The following is a 17,768-nucleotide window of genomic DNA, read 5'->3' as shown; positions in this document are numbered from 1 at the left end:
ATTTAATTCATACTTTAAAAAAAGCAGTGTTTTTTGGTATTCTTTCATATAAACATGTAAATGCCAGCCCAGAACCATAGTTGGCTCATCTAGGGCCCGATGCCTGTCTTCAGTCTGGCACCCTGCCTCTCAGCTCATCGAGTGAACAGCAAAACAACAAAAAAGTTCCTCTCCTTTGCCCTGGCACTACAAGCCAGATCCCAGGCCCTTTCGTCTTCAAGTAGTGAAAAGCACAGAAAAAAGGGACGTATTCACTTTTAAACTATAGTGAATGGCTTGCTACATTTTTACTACACACTAAGTGCTGTAGCATATTTCTTAGTTTTCTATGGGCGTTCAGAAATCCCAGTACAGAAAAAGAATTTAGGAACTGCAATTTCAGATCATGCACACCAACACCTTTCACCTGGGGCATCTGCCCCATTTGTCCCAGTTTTGCTTCACTTCTTTGCCAACCCACTAGTTAAAGGATAAGGTTACCTTTGTCAATGACAACCTGAGCTGAAATAGCATCCTAGGTGCTAGAAAGTAAGCTGAGAGATGCAGATAAAGTGCCCCATAGCCACTTTTCTGTGAAAGCGTGTAAGATGAAATGCGGATTGGAGATAACAATGAAGAGGCCAGGTAAATCTCACTTCAAGCTATCTAAGGTATATTATTTAGCATCCTCAGAGAGCCAAATAGTGACATGAGCATGACTGTTTATATTGCTGCTGGTCCTAGTGCCTGTACATAATACAGGGATATAAGCCATATGAATCCAACAGAAAAAAATCTAATTCAGTCTGGAAACTATTGAAGGCATAAGCTGAGGCACTAGTTCTTTTTTTTTTGTTTTTGTTGGATTTTTAAAGCTCAGTTTGGAAAAGCTAAAAGTCCTTCAAAAATCTCTACTTCACCTGCACTATGATAGTCTCGTCAGCTTCTAGCCGATAGCCAGCAAATAACAATACTCCAGGGGATGTGAATGAAGGCAAAATAATCAACAAAATATAACTACAAATGAAACAACACTCATTTTATGCATAATTTTATGTGGAAAAAGTTTATGCTTGCAGTTATCTGCTAACATCTTTTCCTTTATGACGATGCATATTTGTTTAATAAATAGAAAAACAGTCTCCGTTTTGTATATATTACTGTTCAGTTACAAAAGCCAAAAATGTGCCTGTATATTAAATACTTCTCATATTAGAGATCTTTCTGTGCACAATATAATGGTACTCATAGTATAATGTAAACTTATGTTATAGTTTAATAGTTAGTACAGCTTATAAGAACAGATCACTTAGAGTTCCAAAACCTGAAATGTGGCACAATACAGTACAGTACAGAAAACTTCACTGTGGATATCCCTCTATACAAATAACTTCCACGAGGACCTAAATACAGGATATATGCAATGGCTGACTATTGAATAGTTCATGTGTAATGTATGTTGCATTTGACGTCAGACAACCTTGCAAGTGACAAAGCTATAAAAGGCTTAATCTTCTTCTTCTTCTTTCAGCTTTTTCCCGGTTAGGGGTCGCCACAGTGGATCAACTGTCTGCTCATGATTGGCAGTGGAGTTTTTACAGTGTCAAGTTGCCAGCCCAGTGCCCAACCTTCCATGGAAGGCACACACATGTATGCACTCACGCCTAGGGCCAATTTAGAGTGTCCAATCCACCTACAGCATGTCTTTGGGATGTGGGAGGAAACCGGAGCACCTGGAGGAAACCCACACAACCACAGGGAGGAGATGCAGACTCTGCACAGAAGGCACCCCAGCATGTAAAAGGCTTAATCAAAGAACCAAAATGGAAAGCAGGAAGGAAGCCCCCTTCCATCACCTTAGTGGAGCTTTAAAGTATCATTCTGCACTTTCCATAGCAATTGTAAGTAAATACAAAGACAGGGGAACATAGATGTGATGGAGCAATGTTCTTGTTAACTACCACATCAATAGCAACACCTTAAGTATCCACTCAATTATGATAGACCTGGGCTCACAGGTTGACAGCAACCTTACCTTTGACCACCATGTCTTCACAGTGGTAAGAAGAGGATTCTGTATTGCTCATCTCATAAGTAAGGGCATTGCCTCCAGAAAAAAAAAAAAGAAGTCATAACCTCCCTGTACTCTTCCCTCATCAGGCCAATAATTGAGTACAACGCCTCTTTTGGTATGTACCTTTCCAAGTACCTGCAGCAATCAGAGTGGCCACAAAGGTTCCTCACAAGGAAAATTCAAGGTCTTCAGCATCTATCCTATCTGGATCATCTGAAATCACTGTCACTTTATTCTGTTTCATACAGACAACTCAGAGACAATCTCTGCCTTGCATACAAGGCAGTCTCTGACCCTGCTTTATTGGAAATGCTGTATATCTGTAAGTCAAATGATACACAGGATGCTCAGTCTAAAGACCTTAATCTGGTATGTGACATTAATAGAACCTGCTGGAGGGACAGATTTGTCTCCCAGAGGTTACCACACCTTTGGAACAGACTCTCACTTCATGTCAGAGGACCTCATTGGCCCTCTTCAAATGCAATCTGGACAATTGGATGGGTAACCATAAATTCACCCTGGGGGTTCCACCTGTCTCTCTCTTGGCCAGGGGCAATAGGTGCTGATCATGGAAATAAGGGTTGAACTTAGCTAGGCTTGTAAGGGCCCTAGGGCCATTAGCCTAGTAACTTCCTATGGTCCTATGATCTTATGTGACTTGGTCACAGTCACATCAAAGACAGAGCAAGGCTAAGGAAATCAAACTCCATACTATAGGAAGCAGAAAAATTATACTTGTTTTTCCGATTTTATATAAGCCCAGTGTTTGTGTTAGGCTGCTGTCCACATAGCAGTGCCCTGTATAGACACAAACCTTATCAAGTTAAATTTTCCCTTAGAATAACTATGTCTGCAACCTTCCCCAATTCCTGTGCTGCTCTTGGAGCATCTGAGTTGCATGCAGAACAGCATCACCTTTTTGGAGAGCTACAGCTCACACTGAGTGTAGCACCCATTCTTCATCTGTTTTCTATCATCCCAGTCCAGTTAATTCTCTTCTTCCCTTGTTAAACCCATAGTAAAAACCTGAAATCATGGATAGGCAATTTTCTGCTATCTCTGTGGTCAGCCTCTTGGGCATGGGAATCCTTAAGCAATGTAGTAATTGTCTCATATATATTGACAACCACTGAAACCTGTAACAAGCAAACACAATATGTGAGAGATGTAGTTACGCTATGAAAATTGAGACTCAACTCTCACATACTGACAAATCAAATGACAAACAGGTTATCAGCACATGCACATCACTTCCCTCATTAAATAAGGTCTCTACACATAAACCCACATATTCAGAGGTACTCAAAGGTAACTTACCAAAACCTCAGAGGCCTCTCATTTGCCGACCTCAGAAATCACATGCAAACAATACCTAGTCAACACCAGCCACTACACATAAAAACACACATCACAGTGTTTCCACAAGCAAGTTCCTAAGGCAAAACACCATATATTCAAATATCTTGGTCACACCCCCCCTTACCAGACTGGATAAAGAGAAGGTTATAGTCAGTTGCCTGTTAGAGGTCAGGATTCGTCAGATCATGCAGGCACTCAGGTCACTCAACTGCAATTGCCAGTATGACTCAGTCATAGTCCATGTGGGTGTGAATCACCTGAGACATACCTCTCTGGACTATATGAAGAGAGACACAATGGACCACTCTGAATACATGTCGCAGGCTGGTATGAGCCTCATTGAGCAACATTCTAACCTCATCAAGAATGATACCACAATACAAACAGAAAATGATTGACTTCAATAATTAGCTTAGCTACTGGTGTCATTCCAAGGGGATCCGCTATTTATCAGCTTGGGATGATATGATCTACAGACCACTCTGCTTTGCCAGAGATAGTTTGCACCTGTCACTGCTAGGCTTTTGAATACTGGCCAAGCTGTTAGCCATCCCCATAGCGCCTTTTTTTAGGCAGTGCCAAACCAACAGACCTACCAACATAACAAATTCTTCTAAAGGCACTACTGCTTAATGCTAGGAGTCTTAACAAAAAACTGCACTCCCCTGGAAGCTCTCCTCACCCTAGAGAATGCTGATATCTGTGCAGTTACAGTGACATGGTTCAAGGCTGGGGAAAGCACCCCAGCATTGCAAGGCTACAATGCTTATCACACATTCAGACCACCCACTGAAAAGGAAAACAATTAAAGGAGGAGTTGTTTACATTTACAAAAAACAATCACACCTCCAGACTGGTCAAGCAGGATGATTCACTTGAGGTACTCCATGTCCAGCTGATCATAGGCAAAATCCCCCACCATATCATCACTAGCTACAGGTCCCCAGTCATGAACCTTGAAAACCACTCTGCATACCTGAACTTACCAGAATCACTTACCATTCAGCCCAATTTTAACTAGCTTCCATAAACTGGAATATATATATGACCACTAACAAGCAGGCCCAGAGATTCCTGGATGTTGTCAAAATCAAATGCTCTGGAACAGCTGGTCTTCACTCCCACTCCCCTTGACACAGTACTCACAAATATGGGGGAACATTGCACCCCCCCAGCGTAATGTCCTCATTGGTAAGACTGGATCATAACTCAGTCTTCTTTGAAATAAATGTAAGGTAGAACCCCTATCAAACCCTAAAACCCTAAAAAATGTTTCCAAGACAAATTGCGTTCTATTAATTGATGGCATTGGTAATTTTAAAACTCCCCCTAACCCCAAAAACACAGAGGCCTATGCAGAATTATACAATAATGCCCTGTACAACCACTTAAACAACTGCATAGAAATGGCAGTACCTGACTGAACTAAACCCAGGCCTACCCATAAAAACAAGCCACCTTGGTGGACCCCTCACATAAATAAACTATACAACAGAAGAAATAAATTCCTGTCCAGAAGTAAGTGAGATGATGCACAACACAGAACAAAATCCCTCATTATTCTTAACAGGCAAATCAAGGAACTAGTCAAGTTTCAAAAGTTAAATATGAGACTAAAATAGCCTCCCAAGCAAAGAATAACCACAAAACATTTTTTAGTTTTGTCCAGAGTCTTAAGGGAAACACTCAACAATGTGTTGAGTTGGCTGTAGATGGCACTACCTATACTCAGTCAGAAGAAACAGCTAAACTGCTGGCTGATAAATTCAGTTCAGATTTCACCCACTCATCACCTCCTGTCACTTCCCATGAAATACCCTCTAGCATTCCTTTGTCTGTTATCACAAAAGAACAGGTTGTCACTGAACTGTCTAAAGCTAGAAACATGGCATGAATGGGTCCTGCCATAATCCCAGGGTGCCACTTCTCTATTTAACCACAGTCTCCAGACAGGCTTTGTCATAGTAGAGTGGAGTACAGCAACAATCGTCCCTCTACTCTGCATAAGCAGGGACCAACAACTGACCCAGGAAGCTACCTATCCATAAGTCTGATTAATCTCATAGGCAAGGCTATGGAAAGAATAATTATGGACCTGATTAACAATGACATAGGAAATCTTCTGGGGGACTTCTTTGAGAAGGCCACCAAGGCCCTCTTTGGATACTATAGATAAACTGACAAAATTGGGAATAAACCTCTATGTCACCAGATGGATAACCAAATGGCTCACAGATGGGACACATGCTGTTAGAGTGGGAGAATCCACACCCAGCAAGAGGCCAGTCATGAGTGGAGTACCAGAGGACTCAGTGTTGGGCCCCCTCCTGTTTGGGATATACTTCCCAGATGTCACGATAAATATAGATGGCCTTTAGCTGACCACGTTTCTTGATGATTGCAAGTTGGGGACAATCATTGACTCCCCAAATTATGTTGATATCCTAGCGAAAGGGCTGAAGAATGAAATGGCACCCCACCTAAGTAACATGTTCAGTCATAGCCTCACCTCAGGCTTTGTGCCTGCTGAATGGCGCACAGCAATGGCTATCCCACTCCACAAGGGGGAGCCACCACGGACCCTGGGAACTACAGCCCCATTAGCCTGACGAGCCTGATCTGCAAGGCCATGGAACGTATCATCATGGAACTTATAAACAAAGACATTAGTAATCTCCAAACTCTGGACCCCACCCAGTTCAGGTTTGTAAAAGGCAAATCATTTCTCCTAAACCTGATAGACTTTTTTGAAGCAGTCACCAAAGCCGTAGACAAGGGTAAGGTGGTTCACACAGCCTATCTAGATCTTGCCAAGGCTTTTGACACCATCCCCCACTCTGGAATTATAGATAAACTCACTAAACTAGGTATAAATCCCTATATCATAAGATGGGTTGCCAACTGGCTCACTGACAGAACCCACAAAGTGAAAGTAGCAGACTCCAAATCTGACTTCAGACCAGTGACAAGTGGAGTACCACGGGGTTCAGTCCTGGGTCTTCTCCTGTTTAGTATCTACTTCTCTGAAGTACAGGCTAACACAAAAGGTCTTTGGCTGATGAAGTTCGCAGATGACTGCAAACTAGGAGCCATAATCGAAATTCCTAACGATGTGGACCTCCTACAAAAGGGCCTCACTGAGACAGATGCCTGGTGTCAAACCCATGGCCTCAAGCTCAATGCCAAAAAGTGCATTGTCACCCCCTTTGGTAAAAACTCTGTACCCATGAACTACATCATAGGCAATAGTATGCTTAACACTGAAATTGTGATAAGAGACCTTGGGACACAGGTGGACAGTAGTCTCTCCTTTGATAATCACATCACCACAGTAGTCAGGAAATCCTTCTACATGGCACACCTCATCACAAAAGTTTCTCATCCAGGAAAAAAGAGGTAATTGTTCCCCTCTACTCGTCACTCATTAAACCCATTATAGAGTACAACGCCCCTTTTGGTATGTACCTCACAAGACATCTACAACAACTGGAAAGGCCGCAGAAATACCTCACAAAGAGGATTACCAGCCTCAAACAGATGCCCTACGCAGACCGTCTCAAAAAACTCCAGCTTTACTCCGTCGCATATCACCTACTCAGAGGTGATCTCTGCCTAACATACAAAGCTATGTCAAACCCAGAGGTGTTGGACATGCTCCACTTAAAGAAATCCAAATCCCTCTGTGCTACATGCTCTAGGGACCTAAACCTTGTCACCACAATAAACAGAACATGCCAAAGGGATAGATTCCTGTCCCAGAGACTTCCCATACTCTGGAATAAACTACCTATCTATATCAAACAAAGCTCCTCATTAGCACTCTTCAAGAAAAACCTTGATGATTGGATGGGAAATCGGAAATTCACCCCGGGGATCACCTCTGTGGCTCTGCTCGACAGTGGCACAGGAAAATAATTTTCTTGGGTGGCAAAAGCCAGGGTACCTTTTTGGCTGGGCTTGTACAGGCCACAGGGCTGATAGCCTAGTACCTACCTATGAACATATGAACCTATGAAGCAGGCTAACGATTGGTGTCAGAGCCATGACCTCAAACTAAATGCGAAGAAGTGCATAATAATACTCTTTGGGAAATCAAATACCCCTGCAAATTACAACGTTGATAACAACCTTCTATGAGAGTGCCCAGTGGTGAGAGATCAGTGTACTCAGATAAATAATAATCTGAACTTTAACCGCCATGTGTCCATGGTGGTGAGGAAATCCTTCTATGTGGCTCAGCTTATAATTAAGAGTATGGCATCCAGATCTAAGGATGTCATAGCACCACTATACTTGGCCCTCATCAGACCAATAATTGAGTACAGTGCACCCTTTAGTATGTACCTCACCAGGCACTTGCAACAGTTGTAGTGTTCTCAGAGGTTTTTCAACAAAAAATATAGGGTATTATCAACATGTCATATGTGAATTGATTAAAAGCCCTATCATTATATTCAGTTTCCTACTGATTACTAAGAAGTGATCTGTGCCTGACCTATAAGGCATTCTCTGACCAAGCCCTGATGGACATGTTACATATTCACAAAATTAGCTGCACAAGGGTTACCCACTCCAAAGATCTAAACCTAATCTCTGACATGACTAGATCATGCTGGAGAGACAGATATGTGTCTGAGAGATTGCCCCTCCTCTGGAATAGGCTTTCTATTCATGTGAAGCAGAGCCCTTCCCTGACCATCTTAAAGTGCGATCTGGACCAATGTATGGGAAATTGCAAATTCACTCCTGGGGTGGCGCCCATGTCCCTTACTGACAGAGGCAGCCTGTAAAAATAATGAAAATCCTGCTTGTTGACCCTTGTTATCTTTCCCTCAGGGATAGAAAATTGGGTAAAATCTGGGTAAAACTAGCTAGGCTTGTAAGGGCTCTTGAGCCATTAACCTAGCAATCTCCTATGACCCTATTAACAGCCCACAGCCTTACTCTTTATATGTACATATGTTTATACTAAGCTAATAACCATCAGGGTCTTTATAGCCATGCAACCCAACCCAATGTTGTTTCTAAGTACTTTGGATGTCTATATGGTGGGGGTATGTTAAATACCAGACAAACTGTTGCAGCACAGTACTGTGCATTTCCCTCCTGTGTGCCTGTAAAATACAAGTTAAATTACAAATGCAATTGCATTCATATTTAATGTTTTAATATTCAACTTGTAGACTTTGTGCTTTCCAGTTTATTCACAGACAAATAATAAACACACTGTCAACAACCAACAAAAAAGGAAACCAGGGATCATACCAGAGGACATGGGTCATATCATGAAACTCTTCTTTACAACAGTTGAATCCTTTCTTTACACAATAGCTACTCTGGGATACATACACACACACACACACACACACACACACACACACACACACACACACACACACAAGTGCATACGCACATGAAAGCGCATGCGCCCGCGCACACACACACACACGCACACACGACCATCAATTACAGCCCCTTGTATGACTGCATTCATTCAGATGTTTGCCTACACTAAAATGAATGAAAAAATAGATAAATGAAGATCAAGGCTCAAGAAGTGCATTGCAGCTCACTGCTGTGAGAACCATACAGTGCATCCCATTGCACCCTCATGCACTCTCAAAAATCAGGAACAGATTTTAAATCTTTATCTTATATACTTAGAAATTGCTTTAGCAAGTATTTTTGGAAGGATACAAAGTCTGAAACTCACATGCCTGCCATTATTTAGTGAGTGTTTTCTACAACAATTTGCCAGAGAGCAACAGATTTTACAAGGAACAGATGAAAATAATTCTCAACTTCTTTGCTCAAGAACTGTAGACAAAGCCATAATTGATAAGGAGAAAGACAAAGACCACACAAGGAACATGTTTTAAATACTATTTTTATCCATTTGTTGTTTACTTTTAGTGTGTTCTCCAAAGTAAAAGTAAAATATATTCTCCAGAAGTAAACAACTCTCATTTGTTTCTGCACCCTCAAGTAGCAGCTATCAATTCTCCCAATATTAAGCAACTGACTGAAAAACATCAACTGATCTGAGGCACAACAACCCACCTAAAAGAGCTGCACTAAAATTAAAGAACAAAAGTCAGCTGATCTCATTGCTGCTGAACAGGAACTAGTAACAACAAGTCACATAAAAGACAGCCACTTATTTTGAGTTCTGCTACTGTTCCAAAAATAACGCTTATTTCTGCACCTCAAGCAGCAGCTTTCAGTTCTCCACGGACCATGTTTGCTTCTGCACCCTCAAACATCAGCTTTCAGTTCTCCCTAGAGTATGCAATAGTCAGGTGAGTGGGAAAGAAACATCATTTGGTCTCCTGTGGTGATGAACAGGAACCAAAGGAACTGCGCATCACGTTCTTGAGCTTAAGAGCTAAACAGGAACTGCTCTTGTGGATGGGGATCAGGGAAAAAAGAAAGACTTTTTATTTTTTTAGTATTCAAGGGACTGGGGCACTCATGGGGGCAAACATTTCCTAGGGAGGGGCATTCTCCTGTGTATTCCCTTCTAACACTACTGCTGCAGGGTTATCATGTGTTGCCCTGCTTGATTTGGGAAGTGGGCACTATTAAATGTTCATAAGGGATGGCAAGAACTTTTAAGTGGGTCTACTTAAAGGTATTGCTAGGTGTCTTATTGTCGCTTTGATTGTTTGATTAGTATTGTTCCTAGGTGTCTTATTGTCGCTTTGATTGTTTGATTAGTATTGTTCCTATGTTCCTGTCTGGAGGCTTGAAACAAAAAAATAAAAAAATTAAAAAAAAAGAAAGTATTCACTATAAGCATAAACTTACATTTTTCGGAGATTGGCGGGTGCCCCTTTTAGTACCCCAGAGGTGGCACATCAGTTGTTTTGAAACACTCCTTTGGTTTCATCTGACTGTGACCTCTGATATGCTCGCACCAAGCCTTCACTGTTGAATGTGAAATGGTAAGGATGAGGTGTAGCCTCTCCAAATCTGAAGTGATGATACTGTCCAGGAAAATAATGCATTTCTCAGTTCAGGCAGGGAAGGACAATTTCCCCTAGTAGAGGAGTTTATGTCTGGTTCATATGATGCTAAGGGGTGGATATGATAAAGAAGTGTCAAATGTATTAAGACAATGCTGTAATTTTGTGGGTGCTAAGCTTATATATGGTTGGAGATGAGTTGTCAGACAATGGTGTGGTTGGTTTAATCACTTTCTATATGTTTCAGGTCCCAATTATTTGAAGTTTCAACATATTGAAACAACCCAGTCAAAGTTTCAGCTAATCAAATCCTATAAAAATGCATTTTTGAAAGGGGGAAAAACTCCTGTACCACTCATGTGTGGGGTAACCCCCCACACACACACCTTCCCCCTCTTACTGGCAAACACATACACACAGAGATACTTGTCAGCCTGTGTGGACATGGTTGATGGGCCAAGCTGCTTTGTCAGGAATGGTCTTCACTTGTCATCTCTAGGCTTTTGGATATTGGCCAAAACATTATCCACCCCTACAGTGCCTTTTTTAGGCATTGCCAAAGAGGGAAAACTTCCAACATAACAAAAGCTACTCAGGACAAGCTAAAGGTGGTCCTTCTCAATGCTAGGAGCCTAAAGAAGAAACTGCACTCTGGAAGCTCTTCTCACCCTGGAGAATGTTGCTATCTGTAGAGTTACTGAAACATGGTTCAAAGCAATGGAAAGCACTCTGGCAGTGCATGTCTATAATGCCTTTCATACATTCTGACCACCCACTGAACATGAAAGAGCTAAAGGTGGAGGTGTATCTATCTACATAAAGGATAAGCACACCTCAAGGTTGGTCAAATGATATGACATGATTGTGCTACTCCATGTCCACCTAACCATGGGAAAATCCACTACCATATTCTTGCTTACTACAGGTCCCTCAGTATGAAACAAGGAAACCCATACATCATACCTGAAGTTACTAGAATCACTCTCCATCCAGCCCAATACCATACTCATGGGTGATTTTAACAACCTTTCTATTAATTTGGAGGCATACATGACCACTAACATGCAGGCCCAAAGATTTCTTGACTTTGTAAATTGAAATGCCCTCGAGCAGCTAGTCTGCATTCTCACTAGGAGAACAGATATCCTAGATCTGGTATTCATAAATATGGGAGAGTGCTGCACCCCCCCCCCCGCTGCCGCCAGGGTTTTATCCTCACTAGTCAGATCACAAAGTGGGCTCCCTTGAAATAAAGGCAAAACTAGTTCCCCCACCTAACCCCAAAAATTATTAAGGGATGGCATAGCTAATTATAAAGCTCCACCAAATCTAGAAAACACAAACCTATGCAGAGGCATACACAAAAGTCCTTTATGATCATATAAACAACTGCATAAAAACAGCATTACCAGACCAAAATAGACTAGGTCAAACCGCAAAAACAGGTCACCCTAGGGGACCCTTACTATTAATAGATTGCACAGCAAAAGAAAAAAAATCCTGTTGATTAGTAAGAGAGAATGTGCATGATAGAGAAATAAGTCCAACTTTAGTCTAAAGCGAATCAGGGTACTGTCAAGTCTCTGAAAGTAGCCTTTGAAGTAAAAATAGTCTCCAAAGGTAAGGATAATCATAAGGCATTTTCCAGTTATGTCTTAAGGGCAGCACCCAACAATGTGCAGAATTAGTTGTAGATGGCATCACCTGTACTCAGCTAGAAGACTTAGCAAATCTGCTAGCCAACAAATTCAGCTCAAATTTTACCTCCCCATCATCCCCAGTTCTCCCCAAAGAAATACCCTCCACCACTCCTCTGCCAATTATCACCAAAGAACTGGTTGCCACTGCACTCTCTAAAGCTAAAAGCATGGCTTCAATGGGGTCTGACAATATACCAGGTTGCCTCTTAAATACCTTAAATCTGGACTTATCAGGCCCATTAGGATCTCTATTTAACCAGTCTCCAGACTGGTTTCGTCCCAAAAGAGTATGTGATGATGTGAGGGATTCCCAGCTATGCCAGGAGAAGTAGGGCAGTGGATGCGTAACATATGACAGCACAGCTTGCTGGAATTTTGTAAAGAATTATATGTTATTTGTATATCAAACTGATTTGTACAGATGCTTGTGTTGAAAAATGTATTTGTAAAGCTGCTTGTGTTAAAAATGTACCAGCAGTGTGCCCTGCTGTACAGCAAATGAAATATATTATACATGCATTATTGTAACTGTTTAAATGTATATGTTTTAATAGAGGATACTGGAAGAAAAGAGGTTAATCTCAATCCACCTAACTTTGAAAATAGTTTGAAATTAAATTACCTGGTTTAGGGCATAAAGACTGTATCTTACAATTCTCAATGCAGCCAGAGACAAAAAGTATGTACTAGGAAGCTTTCTGCATTATCTTTGGGGTGAACTAGTTGCTACTCTGGAAGGGTGTAGGTTTGAAATTATTTTATGACTTCTAGGAGCTGCAGCAGATCTTAGCAAGCTCTTTCTCTGTGTATTATTGACACGTATGTGCTAAATCCTGACAGCTTCTAGCCATTGGGGTAGCAGGGGAACCAAAGGTCAGATGATCAGATGTATGTGATGTCATTCTGTAATCCGTAACTAAAAATTATAATTTAATACCAGGTGAGACTGAAGTCTTATTGCACTCTGTTTTTAGAACCTGACAAAGAAGGACCCCTCACCTACTTCATCTTGCCTTGCTCTAGTAAGAAACGAGGGAATAATAATTCTTTAGATCAGTCAGGGAAATATAGTGAAATTAGTTAAGTATTGAGTTTCTTTTTTTTTTTTTGCAATTGTGTGGACCTGTCCACCCATGTTATTTTTAATATTTCCTGTGATTGAAACTCTGGTGTTTATTGTAAATAGATATTTAGGTTTTTTGCATTCTTTTATTATTTATTATTAAAAATATTTAAAATTATCTTTGTGGCTGGTCCTTTAGGGAATATTTTAACCTTTGAGAGTATTCAGTGACACTGTGGCCACTCCTGAAAGCCTTACTGCATTGGTCAAAACACTACCACTTGTATTAATATTAATTTCACTCAGTATAATTGTACCCTTGCAAGAGCCTTAGAGTAGCTGTCTTTGGTTACAGCCTGGCCTAGTAAATCTGTGCCAGCCTTTCCCATGTGTGTGTGTGTGTGTGTGTGTGTGTGTGTGTGTGTGTGTGTGTGTGTGTGTGTTGGAAAATCAAATCTCAAAGAGTGTGTGTGTCAGCTGCTTGGAGCAGGGACACAAAGCACTGCTTTCACAGAGAGGGTGCTGGAGGAGTCATTGGGGATCTGGAGACACAGAGAGAGAGATAGAGAGAGAGTACCAACCCCCTCCAACTGAGTGTGTTCCTTGTCTGCTCTTAAGGGAAATTGGGCTTGATGCAGAGAGCTGCATCTGAATATACTGGGTGTATCCATTTTTGTTCCAAGTGAATGTCCCTATGCAGTGTCAGTGTTGAGGATTCAGGCTCCTTGATTACTGGCCCAGAGTAGGGACATCACATAGTGGATGATAGCAATACTCATCCCTCTGCATAAAGGGGAACCATTGACTGACCAGGGAAATTACATACCCATAAGTTTGACTAGTCTTGTATGTAAGTCCATGGAAAGAATAATCATGGACCTGATAAATAATGACATAGGAGACCTCCAAACACTTGACCTGACCCATTGTGGCTTTGTCAAGGGCAGGTCATGCCTACTCAGTCTGGTGGATTTCTTTGAAAAAGTCACTAAGGCCATAGATGAGGATAACACAGTACATACTGCCTATCTCAACTTGGCCTAGGCATTTGACACAATTCCCCACTCGGGTACTATAAATAAACTCACAAAACTGGGCAGAAATCCTTATGTCATCAGATAGATAGCCAACTGGGTCACATACAGGACACGTAATTAAAATGGGTGAATCCAGATCCAGCAAGTTACTACTGGTGTGCCACAGGGCTCAGTACCGAGACCTCTCCTGTTCAAAATATACTTCTCTGAAGTCAAGGCAAATGTGGAAGGCCTCTGCATGACAAAGTTTGCTGATGACTGCAAGCTGGGGGCAATTGTTGAATCCCCCAAATGATATAGATATCATTCAGGAGGGTCTAGATCACACAAATGATTGGTGTTACTGCCATGGCCAAAAACTAAATACAAAAAAAATGCATCAACATACCCTTTGGAACTCAAACACCCCTGCAAATTACATCAGTAGCACGTCCCTAAGAGTGGACTCAAAACTTTGACTGCCATTCATCCACAGTAGTGAGGAAATCCTTTTATGTGGCACAACCTATAAGCAAAGGTATGGCATCCAGATCCAAGGAAAGTATAGTCCCACTGTACTCATCCCTCATCAGACCAATAATAAAGTACAGTGTATCATTTGGCATGCACTTGACTAGGTACTTACAGCAGCTAGAGCAACCTCAGAGGTTCCTCACAAAGAAAATACAGGGTGTAAACAACATGAACTATGTGGATAGACTAAAAGTCTTATCTCTTTACTTTGTCTTCTACCAAGGGGTGACCTATGCCTAACCTACAAGGTGCTCACTAGTCTAGCCCTGATGGAGCTGCTTCACATTTGCAAGCCAAACAGCATGAGGCTCACCAAATTTAGGCATCTAAATTTAGTTAGCAACTCAAACAAAACATGCTGGAGAGACAGACATGTGGCTCAGAGATTGCCCATTCTTTGGAACAGGCTTCCTATTTACATACCCTACCCTGGCCCTCTTCAAATATAATTTGGATCAATGGATGGGGAATCACAAATTCACACCTGGGGTAGTGCCAATGTCCCTTACGGGCAGAGACAATCTGTAAGGTATTCAATCCACAGGCACAAATCCATGTCATCCTCTTGCTCCTAAGGGCCATATAGTGGGTACAATTGAGTTATATTGGCTAGGCTTATAAGGACCCTTAAGCCGTTAGCCTAGTAATCTCCTATGAACCTATATATATATATATATATATATATATATATATATATATATATATATATATATATATATAAACACACACACAAATTCATGGAGAAAAAAATAAAAGCCCCAACACACACTGAATTACTGGTGGCGAAAAAACTGAAGCCACTCAGGCAGTGACGTCCGATACAAAAATGATCAGGGAATTCAACAAAGAGTAACAGAAATTGATGATACTGAACTCATTTACTTTGCACCCAACCAAGTGGTGGGAAACTGTTTTAATTATCTACCTGACCAAATGCAACTTGGAAGGCAAGTATTTCCATGCCATCATGTACAGAGTCACCATCTGCTTCATCTCTTTAGTGTAATAAAGTCTGCGAACATCAAACCTTCGTGCAAGTTATATTTTTGTGCTCAGATGTAGAAGTCACCAACAAAGTAACGAGACATCATCACAGCAAGCTTTTTGTTTCCTGATCTGTTTAAGTTGCCCTTTCCCATGATCATTAACTGTGTGTAGAAGCACATAAACAGGATCTAACAAAATGAGCAAGATCGTGACAATGAGTATCAGAAATTATCTTCCTCCTCCTCGAGATCCACAGGCTTCCTATCAGTGATCAACAATAATTTTAGTGATCCAGAAAACCTTAGAATACAGCCACTATTCTGTAGATTGTGAGGAGTCAACTGAGGAAGGCTAGGTACCTTATAAGGATGGCTTTGGTGGTTCCAATTGGAGCAGCTCTGGAGAAGGAGACCCTAAGACAGACACAAGTATGCTAGAGGGATAATATCTCTTGAATTGTCTGGAAATACTCACATATCCCTCAGGACAGACTGGAATTCTTGTCTGTGAAAAGAGAAGTTGTGCCTTGCTTTGTCTACTTCCACCTCAGCCCTCACCAGTAAACGTAGAAGGAATGTGATTGAATGCACGAGAAAGTAAATAAGATGGCTTTAAACAAAGTACCCCATTGGATAAAAAGAAGTATCCTAAGGTGATTTCAAAGAAAAGTGATGTAACAGCACCAAAATAAACTCAGTCTTTCCAGAATAAATTGTTTGTCACCATCAGATGAAAACTCATCAGGTTACTACTGGTTTAGTTTTTTCGCAGGATAAAGGTGGTCTAGCATGGTCAATGCAGAGGATTAAGGCTCTGGACTGTGAATGATGTGTTTCCTGTAGTCAGTGGTACAGGGTTTGATTCTTTTGGACTGATTTTCAAACTGTGTGACTATCTAACTTAACCGTACAGTGCTCCAGGTCCCCCTAGAAAGGGACACTTTGTCCAGTGGGCTTACATGGTTAACATATAGATAAAATATATTTAAATAAAAATCTAAAGCATTCAAAGCTTGTTATGCTATGAGAACTGTTTCAGAGACTAAATGGCCAGTATTCTTTTCTCCAGCTAAGAAAATTAGGCTGAATCGGCATGTTATTTCCTCACTGTACCACATAATGCGCTCTCCACACAAAGTTCTGACCACAAACTCTAACAGCATTCTTCCCAAGTGTTTTTACAATATCCTAGTCTGAAACTAAAGCATCAGTTCTGTTTCCAGGGTGTTTCTATCAGCCTTACATGTGCCATACAAAAGGCATTGCAGACTATCTGAACAATATAAATAGTTTTCTTACAATTTAGCTTCATAGATCTTCAGGAAGAAATTTACATGTGAAATGACCAGGAATATTTAATTTGTTCTACAAGAATCGGTAAGCTGATATTTTTATACAGAGTGAAGTACAGTGAAGCAAATCATAATTTCTCTATCAGCAAATCATTACTCCTGGGTCTCTATGGAATAATAGATTAAAATACTTAGCAGGTGATTTTAGTACTGCTATGTAGATGACTTCATGTAAATAGCAGTAGGCTAAATATAACGCCCTGAAGAGTAAATTGTCACTTAGGAAATTTCCCTAATTAGCCATTATAGTTTGTTTGCAGATCACTACCCTAGCTGCGGTATGGTGATGCACAAACTCGCTGACTGAAATCAGTAACAAGCCGTTTCACATACTGTCTTCCCCTCAATGCATCAGTAATAGCTTCAGTGTGTGTCCCTCACTCATAAGTAGCTGCAAGGCCCTTCCCTGCTGTAAACATGCTCCTTATCTCTTCAGCTCTTGCTATTTCAAACTCTTCACCTTTTCATGTGAAACTGGGTCTCATATATTTACAGCATGAATCACACTGAACCAGTTCTCTGATTCTAAGTTCTCCAGTCCATGTCAAATTCGTTTCTTTCCTCAGCCCAGTGCATTTTTTCCTGTTATCCTTCATTTCTTGATACTAACAGCCATGCTGACATTACTTTGTATGCCTACTGTTCCCCACCATTACCAGAAGCAAGTTGTTTTCAGAATATTCTCATATATTCTCTTGCATCAGGATCCTCTGATTTTGCAGTACAGAACTCAGATG

Source organism: Protopterus annectens, chromosome 2.part0 (genome assembly GCF_019279795.1).
Source record: "Protopterus annectens isolate FY-2018-M chromosome 2.part0, PAN1.0, whole genome shotgun sequence".
Lineage (NCBI taxonomy): Eukaryota > Metazoa > Chordata > Ceratodontiformes > Protopteridae > Protopterus > Protopterus annectens.
This window is presented reverse-complemented; position numbering follows the sequence as displayed.